Source organism: Hyperoodon ampullatus (assembly GCF_949752795.1).
Source record: "Hyperoodon ampullatus genome assembly, chromosome: 16".
Classification (NCBI taxonomy): Eukaryota; Metazoa; Chordata; class Mammalia; order Artiodactyla; family Ziphiidae; genus Hyperoodon; species Hyperoodon ampullatus.
Window position 1 is genome coordinate 1,988,582 of NC_136929.1, and position 18,348 is coordinate 2,006,929.

The window sequence follows — 18,348 nt, forward strand, 5'->3', positions numbered from 1 at the left end:
ACTTTGTGCAAAGTAACAGTCGCCTGGGAGCCGCCGACTTAGACACCAGGAGCTCATGTTCTCTCTGCCCAGTGCGTAAGCTCTGACGCCGGGAAACGACACCTCCGTGAGGGTCCCTAGAGCCTGCCCATCCCGGGCCCCCCAAGGGCGTCCCCTTTCCAGGCCCCCTGCCCAGTTCCTCGGACCCCTCCCTCACAGTGGCTGTGACACGTGTAGGGTGGGCAGTTCCCAGAAAGCACAGTCTGGTGGCTGCCACCAAGAGAGGGGATCGATGGCCATCAGGGGCCCAGGGGCAGAGAGTCGGGTCCCCGGAGAGAAGAACTGGGCGTCTTGATCACCCGTGTGCCCCACGTGAGCTGGGGTCATTCCCGAAGGGAGGAGAGACCTCCAGCTCCGAGTCCCTCCCTTGGGCCGTAAACCAGCGTCCGAGCGCTCCCGCAGACTGGCGGGCGGCCGGCTGCCCAGGTCAGGCCTTGATGCCCTGCCACTGCCCGTGATGCTCGTGACAGAAGAGGGGGCCCTTCCACCTGTGGTCGGAGCACGGCATCAGCAGCGGGAGGACGGAATCCAAAGGTCTCTGCTGTGTTTTCCCAGCTGCGTGACCTTGGACAAGTCACTCAAATTGGGGCGCTCTGGTTTGCACAGCGGTGGTGGTCCGCCTGCCTCCTGGGGGGCTTGCCAGTTGAATGAGTTCTCGTGTGGGAAACAGAGCGCTGGTCTGTGGTGTGGCCATGCAGGTAACGGTCAGTCTGTTCCCCTGCAGCCCCTGGGGGAGCTGGCCCGGGACACCACGTGGCCTGAGGAGAAAGGGCAGGGATCAGACAGTTAATTTCCGAGGGAGAATGAAGAGGACACGGCAGGAAGGCCTCCACCCTGGACAAAGGCCGCGGGCCACCGTGACCCCGAATCTCTGCCCGGGGCAGCTTGAGAGCCCAGCACGAGCAGGTGGCCCATTTCCAGGACAGCCAGGCCACGGAACACGCACAGTCTGTGTCAGGGTGTGGGCCTCGAATGTCTCACTTTGTAAACCCAGCACAATTTTGAGATAGAGGCACAGCTGGCAAACCTGTCCCTACTTTGCAGGTGGGCAAAGTGAGGCCAAAGGGACCACGACTCCCTCCTAGTTGATGGCAGGACACGGTGAGACCCGCGCTCGAATTTTCCTGCCGTCACCGCACTGTCAATTTAATGCTGGTGCTTCCAGCCATAAGGAAACCCACGTTTCCCCAGAATGAAAACTGGAGCAATACCTTTTTACTGCATTACATTTAAGGTGAAGCAAAGTTGAAAGAAAGGTGAGTGTGAATCAATTCTTTTAATTGAAAGGCATTTAAAACACAACATTTGTATAGAACTTAAAAAAACACCGTGATGAATCTTCCGTAAAGCGGCAAATGTTTTTGACATGTGAATAGTCAACCTTAATGTTTCCGCTCTGTAGTGTTTCTTTTTCCCCCTCAAATAGCACCTTCTTTTAAAATAGGTCACACCTTTGCGAATGGTCTGGAAGAGAAAGGATTCGACAGGGTGGGTCTCCTTCATGGGGGCTTACGAAATAAATGCAAATAAAATAAATCTTTAAAAAAACGAGGATGCTGGTGGCAGTTGGTTTCCTGGCATTTCAGGATGTCTGTGGCCAGGCCCATACGAGCAGGCCCTGGGCCGCTGTCACAGCAAAAGGGATGTGAGCTGCGGGGGGCCGGGCCCCAAGGTGGGGAGCGGGCGAGATCTCGGGAGACACCAGATTCAGGCCATTGCTGACTCTGAACTCCAGGGCCCCAAGCAAGTTGTCAGCGCTTACTGAATACCTTTTACAATGAGATTTGAGGAAACCAGCAGATTTTGTTTGAGAACTTTTTTTTTTTTTTAACCAACCTGGAAATTAATTTTGTTGGTTTGATGTTTTCAGAGACCTCAGTGTTGGATGTGAGGGAAAATCTTTGTGAAAAACTCATTCTACAGTGAAAGCAGAGTTTACAAACCGCAGGAAGGGGAGGGTGAGTCACGAGGAAGACTTTCCTTCTTTTTAAGTCATTCAGTGATTCTGGGCCCCGAAGCCATCCTTGGCGGTTTCTAACGGGGCTCCTTCCTTTTAAACAAGAGCCACACAGGGTGCTTCGTTTTCTGCTCTGCCGATAATGATCTCCTTAGCTGGAGAGTGAGATTATCAGGTCCTGGCCCTTTAGAGGGAGGTTGGTTCCAGCACCTGGCTTTCCAGGTAGAGAAAATGAGGACATGCATTTCTGGCTGCTTCATGGTGGGGAGACTCATACTCTGAGGCCCACAGCTGCGCTCCCCGCCTTTTGGAGCTCGTTCTGGTGGCCTCTGTGGCCAGAGGCTTCGATAACAGCCAAGTGTAACCCCCATGACTGCAGAAACCCCAAAGGGCCCTGACCGCAAACCTGGAACACACTGGACTTTAGCTGGCTCTTGGAGTCGACAGGTGTGCCTTGACCTTCAGCACTCACGGTGTTAGTTTCCAGGGAGATTTCTCACGGGGGTAGAGAGAGAGGGAGAGAGCGAGAGAGATGTGCATACAGATGATACAGACGTAGATGATGTAGACAGAGATAGGAATCTCCAAGAGGACGGAGGGGCGGCCTGATTTGGGGTTTGCTCCCTCGCTTCCTACCGGCATGATCAGGCCCCTCACCCTCAGCGGCCCCCCAGAGCACGCACAGCATCCCATGCTGTGGGCATCTGGAAGCAGCCTGAGTGCGGAGGGGTCCCCACTGTCTGGGTCTGGCCTTGGGGTGACAGTCAGGCTTCCTGCTCAACCTACAAACTGCTTTCCCAGAAGCCCCTGGATCCTGAGATCCCCTGTTTCACGTTCTGATCAGCCTCTGCCTAAGGCCCCCTTGAGATCACACTCCAGGGCCTTTATGGAGAAAGAATGAGAGTTTCTTAAGTGCCCGTGGATGGTTTTCTAGTGAAACAAGTCTCTCTCTCTGCCTGTCTGTGTCTCAATCTGTCTCTCTCTGTCTCGGCCTCCATCTCTGCCTGTCTGTCTCTCTTCCCGCACAGGCGTGTACAAGCCACTCTGGGTGCATAGCACCCACATGCCTGGAGATACCTGAGACCAAGCATGTGGTGCCCTGAAGGTACCCCCATGTGGAGGGTGGGGCTGGGTGATGTCAGGAAGGTAGGGGCTGGATGGCGGGTGGAGCAGTCTGTGGGCATCAGGGGGCCGGGATCTTGGCTCTGGACGGACCCTGTGCAAATCAGGACCAGCTGCCATTCAGCGAAAGGGTTCACCAGGCCAAGACTACACGTGATGAAAGAGTGTAACCCAGAGCTCGGGAGTGAAAGTACTGCAGCTGCCCTCCATGTCAGGGATCTGCTTTACGCTGCTTCCTGTGCCTGGATCTCAAGCCGGCAGCTCGGGAAACTGTTGTGTTTATTGACACTTCCTTCATCAGCACCCTGACAGGAAAAAGACTACTTGATTCCCGTTTGTTTTCTTTGCCAAAATAATAAAGACTGTGATGCATGTTTGTATTAATACCCACCTACCCCCCTTTTGGGGAAGAGGAGAGCAAAGGAAAAGCAGGGAGGAGGGAGCAATAATCACCTTAATGTAAGTGGGAAAAGTACAGTGGGCGAGTCGTGGATCCGACAGTGATAGGAGCTCGGGGTTCTGGGGAAGCAGGAGATGGTGGGGAGAGGAGGGGGGATGGAGGAGGGGAAGGAGAGGAGGGGGGAGGGAAAGGGAGGAAGGAGGGAAGGAAGGTGGAGGGAAGGATGGAGGGAGGAGGGGATGGAGGAGGGAGGGGAGGGAGGGGAGGGGAGGGGATGGAGGAGGGAGGGGAGGAGGAGGGAGGGGAGGGGAGGGGATGGAGGAGGGAGGGGAGGGAGGAGGAGGGAGGGGATGGAGGAGGGAGGGGAGGGAGGGGAGGGGAGGGGATGGAGGAGGGAGGGGAGGGAGGAGAGGGGAGGGGATGGAGGAGGGAGGGGAGGGAGGGGAGGGGAGGGGATGGAGGAGGGAGGGGAGGGAGGGGAGGGGAGGGGATGGAGGAGGGAGGGGAGGGAGGGGAGGGGAGGGGAGGGAGGAGGGAGGGGACGGGGGAGGGAGGGGAGGGAGGAGGGGAGGGGAGGGGAGGGGAGGGGATGGAGGAGGGAGGGGACGGGGGAGGGAGGGGAGGGGATGGAGGGCAGGAGGGATGTGTGTTACACTCTCGTGTGCACAGGGCTCTCCACAGCCTGGAGAACAGAGACAGGGAAGGCAGAAACAGAAAGGGGACCCGGTCGTCGCGTTCCTAGGAAAGGAAAGGACGGGCCGTGGAGAAGAGAGAAGACTGGAGGAAGCGGGGAGAAGCCGGAGCATCAGGGTGGACCACGCCCGCCTAAGAACCTCCCCCCCCTGCTCCTCTCATTAAACTCAGGATAGCGGCTTCGGGGACAACGAACACTTCTGGTAACTTTTCTTTTCATTTTGGATCGAAAGTGTCTGTCTGTCTTTTGAGTGAGTTTTGTCTTTCGGGAGGAGGGTTACTTTTTTCTGACACTTCTGGCTCCTGAGGCGTCTCCAGAGTTCCAGCCTCTTGTCGGAGATCCTCATTCACAGGCCTGTGGATGGAAACCAGCAGCATGTTCCCTAATTCTCCCCTCCGAGCAGGAAGGCACCACCCACAGCCTGATGACCACCCACGGGGATGGGGGCGGCAGCACCTCCGCCTCTTCATGGCACCCGAACGCCCTGGGAGGGGGTTCGCATCCCGAGGCACCCCTCGGGGCTGGGGGACCATTTCTGTGGAGCTTCTTGAAAAGCATAGAACCCACACGATCGACAGGAACCTGCTCTGATTCTTCCTGATTCCTGCTGGCCTGAGATAATATCCTCTGAGGACGGAATATGGACGGAAGGCCGAGCCCCGCCCCCCGCACGGGTCCAAGAAGCCGGGATGCTGCTTCTCAGCGTGTGCCGGGCCCAGGCCAGAGTGAGAGGGGCCACTGCCACAGGGGACCGTGTGGCATCACAGGGACTCCAGGGAGGCACGCCTGGGGCGCGGGGTACACTAACCCGGCTTTCTGTCTGTTTCTGCTCATCACCCAGAGGAGGTGCGCCCACTGCGGTGGGGGGACCACCTGCCCGCGGACGAGCGAGCCAGGAGCCGGGGAACGAGCGAGGAAGACACAGGCTGCAACGCTTCCCTCCCGCGCAGGGCACATTCTCGCTTCCGCCAGAAGAAAACTTCACATCACAAAGGAAGATGCCTTGAGGCCGTGAGCAGCTGCCGCCGCCCAGGCACGGAGACCTGACTTCACGCGAGAGCACGCACACAGGTGTTTCTACGTGGGTCTCCAGCCTGCTGCTGGGGAGGCTTTGCTCGGCTCCCCCCCATGTCCGTCTGGGGACCTTCTGTCCTGCAACCCTCCCTGCACCTCTTACCTGACCTGCCTGAGAAGTAGCGTGTGTCCCCAGGTGCCCACCTCCGCCTGTACATGCTGCTTCACAAGCTGCTAAGTCAGCAAGACGGTTGGTTGTTGCTTGTTTAGTTACCGAGTCCTGAGCTGCAAGACCCAGCTGGGAGCCCAGAGTTCTGGGCGGTGGTCCCCCCTGCAAAAGATGTTGCATGTCCAACCCCTGGAACCTGTGGATGTGACCTTACTTGGAAGAAGGGTGTTTGCAGATGGAATTAGGTGAAGGATCTTGAGATGAGATCACCCTGCGTTATCCGAGTGGCCCGCCATCTAATGACTGGTGTCCTCATAGGAGAGAGGCACAGGCTGATTTGAGACAGACACAGGAGAGGCCACGTGACAACAGAGCAGAAATGGAAGTGATGTGGCCGCAGGCCGAGGACGCTCAGAGCCACCAGCAGTGAGAGGGGCCAGGAGGGACCGTCCCCTGGAGCCTGCGGAGGGAGCACAGCCCTGCTCACACCTGGACCTCAGGCTTCTGGCTTCTAGAACTGCAAGGGGAGAGATTTCTGCCCCATTTGGCTATTCTGACTCTTTTTTCATTTTCCTCTGTCTCCACTTGTTCTACCACTGGGTATTTGCTTCTTTACAGCTGAATCAAGCCTTTCAAGCAGAATCAAAAGGCGGCCCCCATCCCAACACTGGTCTTTCTGGCTTTCTCTTCACCCCGCCGAGGACCATGGTCTTGACTAACCCTAAAAACCTCCTGCACCCCACACTGGATTTCTCCATCTCAGCTCGCGGTTATGTTCGCTCTTCTGTAGGTATTTGAAGGCTGGGGAGGGGCCTCGGCTAAAAGCCCCTCTGCCTCGGCCTTCAGAAGGAGCCATGCTTTACCCTCACAGGTTCGGGTCGAGCATCTCTTCAGACACTGCCCATCAAATTCAGAACCAAGCCTGTGTCTCGGGAGAGCATCCGAGCCTTTCAAGACTGGGACTTTTCCCCTCTGCCCTTTCTATGCCCTGCACTCCGGCCACGCCAAGCTCCCTGGGAATCAGTAGCTCTGATTCAAAGCTCTAGGAAGTATATGTGAAACCAAAGGGGCAGGCGAATATTTATGGAACTGGACTCAATGAATATTTATTAAAACTTGCTCTGGGCTAAGCATTGTGCTGGCCCCGGAGACGTGCAAGACAGAAGCTGTAGGAGGACATTCCCCTAACACTGACGGAAGGAATCCAAGCAACGGTCACAGGAGGTGACGATCAGGCAACCCGCTCCGTCACTTCAACATCTCAGAACACGCAGTACTTTGAAGTGCACTTTCTGTTCTGATTCTTACAATACCCGAGGATGCGGGCTAGTACCCGTCGTGCCACTTTACAAATGAAGAAACTGAAATCCGGAGACATAAAGAGATTTTCCTAAGCAAACCATTTGAGAGTGTGGGGTGTTGAGTACAGGTACCCTAACTCCCAGGGTCCAGGAACCTCTCTTGCCTGCTCTACTAACGAGGCATTGACCCCATCGGCCAGTCAGTGAACAGAAGTCTACTGGGCACGCCCCGTGGACGGGGGGCTGTTTTAAGGCCTTGTGACCCGGCAGGGAGGGTGCACCTGTTGCCGTGGACCTAAGGTCCGACGCCCGGGCACTAAGGAAGGGCCCCCTGCCAGTGGAGACGTGAGGACAGACCTACAGCCCCAGGCTGCACGTAGAGCTGCCCTGGGGGGAGCGGGGGCGGTTCTCTGTGTCTGGACAGAGAGTGTGATGGGGATTCGGACCTGCAGCCGGGTTGAGGCTCCCTGGGGTACCTGTGCCCTGCGGTGTGGTCCAGAGGGCTCTGCAGTTATTATAGAGAAAAGAGATCTCATCGGCGCCTCACTCCCCTCTGTCAGACCCCCTGCTTTCTCTTTCACGGAAGACCAGCCTTGCTTGGCAGCCCTTGTGTTCGTGCAGCCGGCCGGCCGCGCGGGCGTCCTGCTTCATTCGAGATGTGGGCGTGTACGTGGTGTGACTATTCCCCTGTCTCAGTTCACCGAGGCTGCTCTAGGGTACATAGGCCATCAGCTTTTTTATTTTTAGTTTAGTTTATTGAAGTATAGTTGATTTACAATCTTGTGTTAATTTCTGGTATACAGCAAAGAGATTCGATTATACATATGTACATATTCTTTTTCATATTCTTCTCCGTTATGGTTTATCATAGGGTATTGAATATAGTTTCCCATGCTCTGCAGTAGGACCTTGTTTATCCCTTCTACGTACAACAGTTCAGATACCACCAGAGGGAAACCCTCCGTCCTCCGCGGGGTGCAGAACGCATGCTGCCAGCTCCGTCAGCGGTGAGCAGAATTTTCACACCCACAGGAAGACTCTGGTTTATTAAATAACGTGTTCAGGAACTGAAGCAGTGTGAACTGGTCTTTTCTATGTTTGCTTCTCATTACAAGACAAAGAGAACCCTCTTAATATTATTCTTAGCTGTTAAGTAAAAGAGTTCCTTTGACTAACAGTTATGGAAAGCCCTCAGGAAACAATATTTGGTGTTTTCTATTCCTGATGCTTTAACCAAATGTCATAGATTTTGAACATAAAACCCACTTCTTTATGTCTCTTATTTCAAGTGGGTGAAAACGACCCAAAGGAGACACTGTTGGCCCAGCTTTAAGACGTTATGAAAGTACTAACATGACCATGACCACGGTTGTCTTTATGTGAATTTACTCACCGTTGACTAAAGGATGTTCATGAAACAGACGCTTGGTTTTCCACTTTCTGCCTCAGACTCAGCTTCAAACCAGCTTAGCTGGCTTTCTAGCCAGTGAAAATGCAGCCCAGAAGGAAAATAGGACAGAGAGGTAAAACCTTCCCTCTGCGTTGTCCTGATAGCATTCAGGGGTAATCAGACTTGCAGGATACATTTAATGACTGAGGAGGAATCCTTTCAGAAGTATGAGTGGTGTGTCAGTAGCTGTTCAACTGAAAATACCAGAAAATACAACTGTGCTGGAAGCAGGAGGGATATTTAACTAATGAACGTAAAACTATCTTTCAGGGGCTGCTCTGGGGAGAGGCACCACGGCTCAGCAATGTTGCCAAAACCCTGGCCTTTTCTCTCTTTCCTCACTGTCTTTCTTAGTGTATTTATTCTTCCCATCCCCTGCCCCAAATCTGCTCACGTTATACAAACTCGTTGAAGAAAAATGAGAAAAAATGTTACCCATAATCCCACCATCTGAAGACTACCGGTGTTGACATGTTGGTCCACAACCTCCCACTTACTTTCTGTTTTATACAAGCAGGCATATGTTCACAAAAAATAGTTCTGACAAACTATTTGTAACCCGCTTTGTCCCCTAACAAATGATCATAAGCATGTTTTCTGGCCAATAAATATGTCTATGATTGTATAATATTTCATCATATAGCTATGTCTTTACTTTTTAGTCCTTTTTAAATTTTAAATTTCTTTCCTTATTTTTGTTCTTATCAATAACTGTGATAAATATTCACAGAAATATAATCTTGAGCTTGTCTTTTTTTCCTCTAATTTTGTTGACTAATGGTCACAAGATAGCCATCTCATCTCAAAACAGCCGTATCTCAAGCAGAAGAGTAAGATGCAGTGGAAAAAGGGGAGTTTTTCCTTGAGAAGAGATGCCTTTTCATCCGGAAAAGAAACATTTCCCAGAACACCTGTCATCAACTTTCTCTTGCACCTCATGACCAGAACTGGGCCACGTATGAACCTCAGGCCCTTTGCAGCGGGGAGCCCTCAGCTGCTTCACACCAGTCGTAGTTTATCTCCTGTACTTGAGAAGAGAGCTTCCCTCTTCCCAGATCAAGGGATTTTCACTGACTCTGAATAAAATCGAGGCCGTGACAGCAGGAACGACGGGTGGGTTAGCTCCTGGGCAGGCGATGCGCCGGGCGGGCTGCACCAAGGCGTCAGAGCTACTCCTCCTCACTTGTGGTTTTCACGCCTCACTTAGTGGTTTCACTAAGCAGCGGTCCTCTCTCCTAGTCTAAACAGCAGTGCTTGGAACCCAGATGGGGGAGGCCTCAGCCACTGGCACTGAGTCCCCGATGGGGCGCCGCTCCCTGGGGAGATTTGTCAGCCAGCCGGAAGCAGGTCGATGACACCAGACCACTGCCATCATGGATGGAGCAGCGTTTTGATCTTACTGGAATAGACACTCACTATGACTGTGGCTTTCCTTCCTTGTGTGCAATCCTTCTGCCAAAACTGGCCTCCACGGACTTACACACTGCCCCATCCACCACCATGACACTCCACAGGGCAGCGGTTCGGATCAGGGAACTCACTTCGCAGCCGAAGTGAGGCGTAGGCACCCGATCCCCGTGCTCCCCACCATCTTCAGGCAGCTGGCTTGTTGGAACAGTGGAGTGGCCTTTTGAAGGGTCAGTTACAATGCCAGCTGGGTGGCAGTACCCTGCAGGGCTGGACAGGGCTCCCCAGAGGGCCGTACAGGCTCTGAGTCAGCATCCACTCTATGGTGCCATTTCTCTCGTGGCCGGGGTCGTGGTCTAGAAATCAGGGGGTGGGAGTGGAATTGGTGCCCTCATTATCGGCCAGGTGACCCGCTGACAAGGTGATAAGGAGCTGAGTGGTCTGAACGCCCGAGGGAGGAGCGCTCTCATCAGGAGACGGGACGGGGCGTGTGATCTCGCCGTCCACGGGGAAACCTGGCTGCTTCTACACAGTGGAGCTGAGGACGAGTGTGTCTGCAGCACAGGAGGTGGCTGAGGCGTCTCTCAGTATCTCCGTGTCCTGGGACTGAGGTCACTGGAAAACTACAACAACCCAGTCCAGGCAGGACTGCTAATGGCCCAGAACCTTTGGGGATGAAGGTTTGGGTCACCCCACCAGGTAAAGAGCCATGGCCAGCTAAGATGCTTGCAAAGGGAATACAGAAGGGGTAGTGGAAGAAAGTAGCGCTAGATATCAGCTACAACTGCATGGTCACTTGCAGAAACCAGAACTATCGTCTGTGTGAGTGCTTCTCCCTTATTTAAGTCACAGGATGTCAAGGAAGAGAGTGAACATCCCCCAAAGGCTCTCCCATCCTCTTCTGGAGAAAGAGCACGTTTTTGATTGTATCATGTTGGGCAGACGTGTGGCTTTGCTGCTGTCTTCATTTGGAGATGAGGCACGGCTGCAGGAGATGCTGCGAGTGCCATGCGACCAGGGCTGAGCTGTGGTGTCAGTTGAGAACGCTGACCTCAGTGCTGCTGTGAAGGTATTCTGTGGACGTAATTAACACCTGCAATCAGTTGCACTTACATAAAGGCGATTATCCTTAATAATTTTTGGGGGGGCTGATCCAATTCGTTGAAAGGCCTTAAGAGCAGGACTGAGGTTTCCCTGAGGGTGAAGAAATTCCCATGCAGGGCCAGCTCCTGCCTGAGTTCCCGGTCTGACGGCTGGCCCTGCAGATCTGGACTTGCCGAGCCAGACCCCACAACGTGTGAGCCAAGTACTGTGATAAATCTCTTGCTCCCTGGTATGTATTTCATGTGAATGTATATATTTCTTTTTCAAAATGAGAGACAGAGAGTGTGTGTGTACCAGGCAGAAGGTGCAAACATTTTATAACCCGGATGGGAAGGCACCAGCACCGCTGCATTGGTTGGGGCCCTAAGAAGCCCCAGGGGAGGAGATGCAGACTCCGCCCCTCACTGGGAGGAGTGGCAGTCACACGGGGAGAGCACGTGAGATGGGACGTACATATGCTCTTCGTGTAAACGTCATTGGAAAATACAGCCTGTGACGTTCATAAACAAGGAAAGTTAAGCTGTTGACATTAGGGGATGTGCCCTTGGTCATGCAGCCGAGAGGGACCAGGACCAGGCTCAGGCCCTGGTTATTGGCCGTCTGGCTCTCCTGTGACTTCCGGGTGTTGGGAAATTGACTGAGATAACTCTGCATTTTGGGTTCCCTTCCACTGCTCTCAGCTTCCTGGTTTCTCCCTCGTTGACATCTCTCGTCTTCTTCATTGCTGTTATTTCTAATGTTTGGCTGAAATGCATGAGGACCAGTTAGAAGCTGCAGCCAGATGGGTTTTTAGTGTGGTGCTTAAACCATGACTTAGGAGCTGGGACACCCAGGTCAAATCCTGCTTCTATTTACTGATTGAGTTAGAGTAGGCAAGTTCTTTGAGCTCTCATCACTCTGGTAATAATTGAAAATTGGGGCAAATCACATAAGACAATTGTGAGAATTAAATCAGTTAGTGTACGTGACAGGCTTAGAACAGGGCTGGAGCATGGTAACGGCATCATCAACGTCATCATTACTATTACACCAGCTCCGTCCGCATGTAGCCACCGGCTCCCAGTGGCCTCTCCCAGCACCCACAAGCTCTATAAGCAACTGGCAGGCTGTACTCGGCCCCGAATTAAGTTGGGACCCGACGGGCCAAGCCACAGTGTTTAGTTTATGGTTTCATCTCTCTGGCAAGAGGCCAGCAGTGGCCATGAGCCCGACGGTGCCGTGCATACGACAGATGATAAGTCACCTCCCATAATGACACCGGGGCCTCCCGGGCTGGGGTCATTTCCATGTCCTGAACGCAGTAAATCAGAACAGAGACTGACTTAGCTCCATTTTTGTCCTGCTGGGCCGAAGTGGGTCCCGGACACAAAGGCCCCCCGGCCACGTCGGTTTCAGTTGCCCCCCTACTGCCTGGTTCCCACCAGGGACGGGGTGTCTGCGGCTCCACTGTGTCCAGCCTGGCAGCCCTGGGGGTTGAGAGTCACTGAGTCAAGGAAACAACTGTCCCCAAAGAGGGGAAGAGGAGGCTCTGAGAGGGAGGGCATGCTGACACCAGGAACCAACGTGGCTGAAAGTGTTGCTGGATTTCGGCTGCTCCTTCTTTTTCTTTAACTGTTATGACTTGGTCCAGCATGTGAGAAACTCACTCACTTGGCTTGGGATCAAGAGCCCAACCTGGGGAGAGGAGCCCCTGAGAGCTGCTCATCCGTCCTGCTCTTACGGTGATGGTGCTGTGGGCAGTGAGCAAATCTTAGGGTGATGTGCTCTGTGGAAAGTGAATAAGTAAATACAACAGGTGAGCCTCTCCAAGGGGACCCCTATAGGTCAAAACACTGGTCCAGCACATCATGTGTGCCAAGCACTGCGTTTGGTTCCACAGGTTGTGTTACAGGCTGAATCGTGCCTCTCAAAATTCATTTGTTGAAGTCCTAACCCCCCCACAATACCCCAGAACAAGTAGGACCTTTAAAAGAGGTGACTAAGTTCAGATGAGGCCACGTGGGTGGCCGTGACCCGGTCTCACTGGTGTCCTTGTGAGAAGAGGAGGCCAGGACACAGACACACACGGAGCCGACCCCGGAGGACACAGGGAGGAGATGGACGTGTACACGCGCAGGAGAGAGGCGGCCATGTGTCGTCTCTTTACTTCTTCTACATCTTCTAGGAGCTTTTGCCCACATTTTCAGTTTGCGTAGAAAGGTGCTCTTTTTAAAAACAGCTTTATAGAGACAGAATTGATTACAAACATGCATTTCCTATACGTTTTTGTTCAAAGTAAGCGCCTTAACACGGTTTGAGAGCCACTGTCTCTTGGGCACTCTTGGCTGTGCATCCCAAGTGGTGCCCCCCCCGGGGGGCCGGGCCCTGAGCCTGGACCCTCCAGTGGCCATGAGCGCTCGCATCCCTGGACAGTCCTCTCCCCACAGCTCAGTGGGGAGTGCGCTCCCTCTCCTTGAAGACACCGCCATCCCCCTCCCCGCCCAAGAGGCTCTGTTTCTCCATAGGACACACGCTGGTCCTTCCTGGTCCTCAGCTGGTGGAGCACAGCCTCCCCCATCTCTAGTGCATCCACCTGCCCACGTTTGGACCGTCTTCCCTATCAACTAAAGGTGCGGGGGAAGCAGATAAGCATGACACCAGCAGGAACTATCCCCGGGCTGCTGGGCACTGGTGAGATCCCACGCGGCCGACAATGACAGGCCTGGACCCTGAAGGTCATGGCCGACTGTCTGCCACAATGAGTGGGCTTTTGCTGTTACTAGTGGTGGGATCCCCGCCCCCAGAGCAAGATACTAAATAGATACTATTTCCTGGCCTTAAATAGCCGGTTAGAGCCTGGCTGGGTAGAAGGCAGCCGCTGGCCCCGTCCACACTCCTGGGCTGCTTGGAGCCCAGACTCTTGGCCCCAAGTTGCTGCCACCACAACGGGAGCCCTGCCGGGCACCTGGGCACACGGTCATCATCTCCTGTGGATGAGAGTCCTGTCAGACCCCGGGCTTCCCCACCCACCTCTCCCTGGCGGCCCAGCACACACCAGCCCGAGGAGGACAGGTGGCTGGAGGGCATCAGGCTGGATCCTGGATGCGGGGTGGGGGGCTCGTCTTTATTCTGCTCCCCAGCCCGCTCTCTCCCTGCTGAGTTTAGCATCACCTAGAAGAGACTATGGGGGCTCTTTAAAAATACCCCTTTCCGGGCTTCCCTGGTGGCGCAGTGGTTGGGAGTCCGCCTGCCGGTGCAGGGGACATGGGTTCGTGCCCCAGTCCGGGAGGATCCCACATGCCGCGGAGAGGCTGGGCCCGTGAGCCATGGCCACTGAGCCTGCACGTCCGGAGCCTGTGCTCCACAGCGGGAGAGGCCACAACAGTGAGAGGCCCGCGTACCACAAAAAGAAATACCCCTTTCCTGCTTTGCCACTATGGCAAATGAAGAAACAAAGCAGGCGACATAGTTACTGGCCACTTTGGAAAAATAAATATTTCTTTTCTTCTGCCTGGACGGAAGGTGTAGCAATGCCCCTTAGAGGAGACGGATGCCTCTCTAAGATTAGAAGTCATTTCTGCCTGAACCAAGGAGCTCACGCACGTTCTCTTCGTTTGCCTTAGACCCTCTGAGACATGGGTGCTGCCCCAGGCAGCATGGCCCCCTGAAATGTTCCAGAGCGTTGAGGAGTCCACGTACATCAGCCTGGGTTATCGCTGAAGACAGCATTTCTTTTCGAGACTCAGAGACTCTTGAAAGCTTTTTAAAAGTATCAGTCAATCATTTTAAAGGACACCAGGGTGAGAATTGTGGCCAAGCAGCCCCGAGGGTCATTAACCCCAGGGTGGTGAGCACCGTCTCCTGGGTCCCTCACTGCTCTCCCCATTATTTGTAAACTTAAAGTTTACAAAGAATGGGCCCCCAGGGGGGCACCCCTAAGCCACAAAGCAGAACCCTCAGTGGGGCTCCCTTGGCTGGACCCAGCGCTCTGCATCCTGACCTGAATCCCCTACATCCACACTCACCCCCAGGGCGAACGGCTCACATGTGGGGAGATGAGACAGGGAACACAGGGATGGCTCTACCGTAGACCTAAGGACATACCTTTGCCCGTCCCCACCTCCCTTCCCTCTTGAGGACCCGGAGCACCTGAGGTCTGTACTGCAACCCTGTGACTCGGTTTTAACCCTCTGTGCAGAAGTGACAGCTCTGGGTTAGGAGGGAGGCTGACGGGTGGAAACAGAAAGTCGTAGCCATGGCAAGTTCATCGAGTGGATTGCTCCATTTCTCCCTCCAAACAGCTTTCCTTTGGCAGTTGGCCCAGGAAGTTATTTATAATCAAATAAAAATTAAAAGAACTTACAGCGAGGTGGATTGGCTCTGGCACGCGGTTCGTTGCTAATGTTAATTCCTTTTCATTATAAAAATTCTGAATATAGAGCCTTTCTCTCTACAGAGAACTTAGCAAGCAAACAGCTGAGATGGGGAACTCATTTTTTATTCAGCCCTGGATACTGCAGGCACAGCACAGTGTCTTGGGCATGGTAGGTGCCAGCAAACATTATTTAGTGATGATGACATAAAAAATAAGAAGAGAGCTAGACAGTTGTGATTGTCATGGTCCCAGATAAGGCAGGATTTTATTTCGGTATAAATAAAACACACTGAACTTGCAGGCTTCCAACAAAAGAAAAACTCAATAGATTATTAGAATTTCATGAGAAGCCCAATCATCCTGGATGTTGTCAGGGCAGCTCTTGTGTCAAGTGCTCTAACCTCAGCCTCTTCTTCAGCTTTCATTCATTCATTCTATACCTTATACCCTAAAGGGACTTGAATGCCTTCTAAAGCACATCTAAAACAAGACCCCAAAAAAGTATGCACGTGAAAGTTAGGGTGTGCTGCTGAGATAAGCCTCCAAGAAGTCAACGCAAAGACTGTTCATGAGATGAAATACAGCAGCTGTTTGGACAGCACTTCTACCTTCTTCAGACCGTGATGCACAGAAAATGTGTGTACCTGTACGTCCTACACCCTGAGCTTTGCAGATGAGGTCACCCACAGCCCTGGGTGGCCCCTGTCCCTCAGAGATGTTGCATCTGGGCCAGCCCCCCAGAGGTGAGGAGAATCCACAGCTCCTGGTGGCCAAAAAGCTGGCTGAAGACAAGAGCCTTTTGTGGTACCAACATCTACCAAAATCTGTGGGCACCGAGGGGTATAGAGGAATGAGGCTTCAACCAAATCTCTGTGAGGCGTGAAAATGAGCTTTTAGGGCTCGCTTCCCGAGATACCCCTCAGTGCAGACTGTACTAGTTTCCTCCTGCTGCTGTAACCCATCCCCACAGACCAGGCGGCGTACAACAACAGAAAGTTGTCCTCTCACAGTTCTGGAGGCCACAAGTCCACAGTCAAGGAGTCAGCAGGGCTGGGTTATCTCCAGAGGCTCCGGGACAGGGTCCTTCGTGCCTCTTCCAGCTCCCGGGGCCCCAGGCGTTCCCGGGCTTGTGGCTGCATCACCCCCATCTCTGGCGCCCTCCTCACAGGGCTGTCTTCTTCCTGGGTCTCTGTCTGTCTTCTTACCAGGACACAGGGTATTGAATTAGGGCCACCCCAGGGTCTCCCTTAACTACATCTGCTGTGAGCCTATTTCCAAATAAGATCGCGTTCTCAGGTACCCAGGGTTAGGATTTCACCCCATCTTTGGGGAGACACCCGGGGTGGCTTCTATGATGTCGTCGTAGTGAATGACGAAGTGGAGTTTGATGACAGCAGAGAGCTGTTGACCATTTTTCAAGTGAGAGGGAAACATGAGGAAAAAAATCTGAACCCTGTTTGTTCTAGGATTTAAGAGATATTCAGAGTAGGGCATAGTATTCTTAGGCATAAGGAAATATCCATCAATTACAGTATGAGAGCTATTACAAGCATTCATAGAATTCCATATCTACCCAGAAGTATCTTTTATTGTAGAATTTTTATCAACTGGCACAAAATCTTAAATTGGGCCTATTAGAAGTGTTTCCTTTATGTGTATCTGAATCGGTCCATAACCTGTCTATATAAATATCAAGTTAAGTCAAGTTCAACTGGCAATATCAAAACATTTTTGACCTAGACAATATGGCCATTTTATGGTTAATATAATAACCTTAAAGTATGAGACCCTAATTTAACTCATTAGTCTTAAATGGGGATTACATATGATTAGGTCAATTTTGGTACATGGCTTAATATCTAAACAAGTCTTGATCCAAAGAAAATTTTAAAGTTCTGAAACTTACGTATGAAATAATATATATATATGTATTTTTAATTAATTAATTTATTTATTTATTTTTGGCTGCGTTGGGTCTTCGCTTCTGTGCGAGGGCTTTCTCTAGTTGCGGTGAGCAGGGGCCGCTCTTCATCGCGGTGCACGGGCCTCTCACTGTCGCATCCTCTCTTGTTGCAGAGCACAGGCTCCAGATGCGCAGGCTCAGTAGTTGTGGCTCACGGGCCCAGCTGCTCCGCGGCATGTGTGATCCTCCCAGGGCAGGGCTCGAACCCGTGCCCCTGCATTGGCAGGCAGATTCTCAACCACTGCGCCACCGGGGAAGCCCCTGAAATAATATATTATTCAAATATTGTTTATGACCATTCAAATATTTTATTAGTTCACGATTTCTCTGGATGTTAAGTTTAGCTATTTTGTACTAAAAGGCTTGGAGCAGAACTATGATTTTTTGTGAATGTGTGTTTGATATGGTATTTCCAGGAGTGTTAAAAATAATATGCTGGAAAACATGCAAATAAAATAATGCCTTCAGAGATGTTTGTTTCCCCATTAGAAAAAAAAAGAAATTGACAGAACGCCCCCGAGTGACTCATCTGTGCAAAACCACTGCAGATAAATCCTTAAGATCTCACTGCATTTTCTATAGGCTGTTGCTACCAGGGGGATTTAGAGTGGTTACCTCTAATGTAAAATAGGGGTTAAATACAAATTTAGACTGAGAAAAAGTCTCCTTTCCATCCTGGTCTCGTCATTTCTTCGTGTCCAGTATCATCATCTGCACCTGTCTTGAGCTCTGTAATGTCTTTACTTGGGCACCTGTTTGCCACTCCTCCCAGCCTGAAGATCCCTTGAGGGCAGGTGATTTGTGTATTGTGAGTCTATACAGCAGCAGTGCTTTGCTCAAGACTTGGGGGTTGTGGAGTTGCTTGGGGCGGGGTGGCAGGGGGCGGAAGTAACCCCAAACCGAAACCAAAACCAAACAGAAGAAGCTGGCTCTGCAGCCCATGACAATGCCAGATTTGTGAGAATACCTCACCTCCCAGTCACAGAAACCAAACAGATAGCAGTGAAAAAAACTCTCCTTTTGTGTCCCAAATCCGCAGCACAAGGCTCAGTGTGCCTTGTCTTCCGTAAGGAAACTTTCTCCGCTCGTGTAAAATCCCTCAGTGTTACATGTGCCTCCCCACAAAGACTGAAATATATTTCCATCTTAAAGAAAATGTATTCCTCGAAACATCCGATTGCTCTGATCGGAGGGTGAAATCCAGCTGTTACCATCCATTCTAAGCCCCTCTTTTCCTCGGAGATGGTGGAGGCATTTTGTGTAATTATCCTGCTTGTTTTTCTGTGTTTTAACGATTTTCCCGGTAGCTCCTTGGATATTTTTTCCTGGTTAATTGCTCGCTTTGCATCTCGCCTCGCCATGATTTCAGGGGGT